Consider the following 2,500-nt stretch of genomic DNA (forward strand, 5'->3'; position numbering starts at 1 on the left):
AGTATCCCCAATTAGTCTCCCCTATTAGTGGTCTCCGTTAGTGTCCCCTATTAGTTTCCCCTATTAGTATCCCCAATTAGTCTTCCCTATTATTGGTCTCCATTAGTGTCCCCAATTAGTGGCCTCCATTAGTGTCCCCTATTAGTATCCCCAGTTAGTGACCCCTATTTAGTGTCCCCTATTGGTGACTTCCGTTAGTGTCCTCTTTAAGTGTCCCCAATTATTGTCCCCCACTAGTGACCTTTATTACATGTAGTGTCCCCTATTAGTGTCTCCTATTAGTATCCCCAATTAGTGTCCACTATTATTGTCCCTCATTAGTCTCCCCTATTGTTGGTCTCCGTTAGTGTCCCCAATTAGTTTCCCCAATTAGTCTCACCTATTAGTGGTCTCCATTAGTGTCCTCAATTAGTAGCCTCCATTAGTGTCCCCTATTAGTTTCCCCAGTTAGTGTCCCCTATTAGTGGACACTATTGGTGACTTCCATTAGTGTCCCCTTTAAGTGTCCCCAATTAGTGTCTCCCATTAGTATCCCCAATTAGTGTCCCCCACTGACCTTTATTAGTGTCTCCTATTAGTATCCCCAATTAGTGTCCACTATTATTGTCCCCATTAGTGTCCTCCATTAGTGATCCCAATTAGTGGCCTCCATTAGTGTCCTCTATTAGTGTCCCCTATTAGTGTCCCCTATTAGTATCCCAATTAGTCTCCCCTATTAGTGGTCTCCATTAGTGTCCCCTATTAGCATCCCCTATTAGTGTCCCCTATTAGTGTCCCCTATTAGCATCCCCTATTAGTGTCCCCTATTAGTGTCCCCTATTAGCATCCCCTATTAGTGTCCCCTATTAGTGTCCCCTATTAGCATCCCCTATTAGTGTCCCCTATTAGTGTCCTCCATTAGTGTCCCCTATTAATGTCCCCTATTATTATCCCCAATTAGTGTCCCCTATTTGTGTATCCTATTATTATCCCCAATTAATGTCTTCCATTGGTGGCCTCCATTAGTGTCCCGTTTTAGTCTCCCCTATTAGTAGCGAAGGTACAAACAGGACAGACGCATGCGATGCGCTGCTCTAAAACAGGGAAGTTTCTTGATCTGATAGCTATTGAACTGCTGAATGGTGCTGTTACACTGGACAACGCTAATAATTTATTTGCACTTTTCATTTTATTTCACATTATTTATTGGTGTATAAGAAGTTACATACAAGGTTGTTTTCAATAATTAATTAGCTTATAAAGTAAATTACAGTTATTACAATTATAAGATGTGTGGGGTGGCCAAAGTAGCGTACACTTTTGGTCACCAATGGTGGTGCAAAGTGTTTTAATGAGCTACGGTTCTTTGTAGACACCAAGCTTCTTTATTTAACTACATGCACATAATTTACTGTAGCTGTGCAAACTGTTTGTTCCACTTCATTCATTATTTTCAATTTCTTGTTTTGTTCCATTTGTTCCAGGTTCATCTGTTTTTGGACATGACTGTATAGAGCCTACATCTACTCTGCCCATGTTTATTTGCAAACTTGTCTCAAGTCCAAAGTTACTTGGAATATCCAAACACAGTCCAAATTAACTTCAAAACAAAGGTAATGTCAGAATCTGTTATCCTTCATCCTTTATAAGGGTCACAGAGTAGTTGTGGTAAGACCATCACTAACCTATAGGCTTTGTTATATTTGCATGGTTCATTTTATTTCACACTGTTTAATGGTGTAGGTTCTATTCAATAATTAAATAGCTTATTAAGTAAATTACTATTTTTTGGACATGTATAGAGCCTACTCTGCCCATATTTTGTAAACTTCTTCAAGTCCAAACTTACTTGGAATATCCAAACACAGTCCAAAAATTATAAACTTCAAAACAAAGGTAATGTCAGAATCTGTTATCCTTCATAAGGGTCACGGGGTACGCAGTTGTGGTAAGACAATCATTTTCCATTTTTGGTAGTCTATTAAATTAGAAGTGTTTAATAGTGGGAGCCAACACTTATCGCAACGAGACTCATTCACCAGACACAAACAGGCAGTGTTTAGTCAGCCTCTTTTATTTGCTACGGCATGCTCAAAAACTATTATTTTTTTATTAATTGGTTAAGTTGTTATTGAAATCCAAAAAGAAAATTGGGAATAACCAGGCATTTTTCAAAGAAACTTTATCAACATTTTGGAAAAAGCTGTAAAATACAAAGCAATGTGTGGTATTCTTTTTCAAATTGAAGCTTAATAATTATTATTATTATCTCTGAAAAAAGCATGGTTACCCCCAATTTTTTTTGGATACCATGAGCACTTGCTGAGTTCTGCTTTCTCCTCATAGTTTTAAACAGCGCCAAAAATAAATCCCTGTATTAAGTAGCAACACCCTTAGGAAACCCTTGAGTATCTCGAAATGGGCAATAAGAATAGTAGGCACGGTCCTTAAGAGTTGCTAACAACTTGAACTCAGATAAGAGGCAAACTACATGAATTTGTTAGGGGCTTGAAAACAAACA

General features: G+C 38.2%; 1 protein-coding gene across 3 annotated transcripts in view; it reads left to right on the forward strand.

Annotated features, from left to right (window-relative positions):
- LOC138003473 (uncharacterized) overlaps positions 1-2,500 on the forward strand; it is a 107,602-nt gene that overhangs the window by 68,856 nt on the left and 36,246 nt on the right. Inside the window, exon 7 of one of the 3 annotated variants that reach the window (XM_068849557.1) lies at positions 1,464-1,592. The exons of the other annotated variants lie outside the window; for them this stretch is intronic. The gene's annotated coding sequence lies outside the window, so the exon portion shown is untranslated. The remainder of the gene's footprint in view (positions 1-1,463; positions 1,593-2,500) is intronic. 3 annotated transcript variants of the gene reach the window in all.

The sequence above is a fragment of the Montipora foliosa genome, chromosome 5 (genome assembly GCF_036669935.1).
Source record: "Montipora foliosa isolate CH-2021 chromosome 5, ASM3666993v2, whole genome shotgun sequence".
In the NCBI taxonomy this organism is placed as follows: domain Eukaryota; kingdom Metazoa; phylum Cnidaria; class Anthozoa; order Scleractinia; family Acroporidae; genus Montipora; species Montipora foliosa.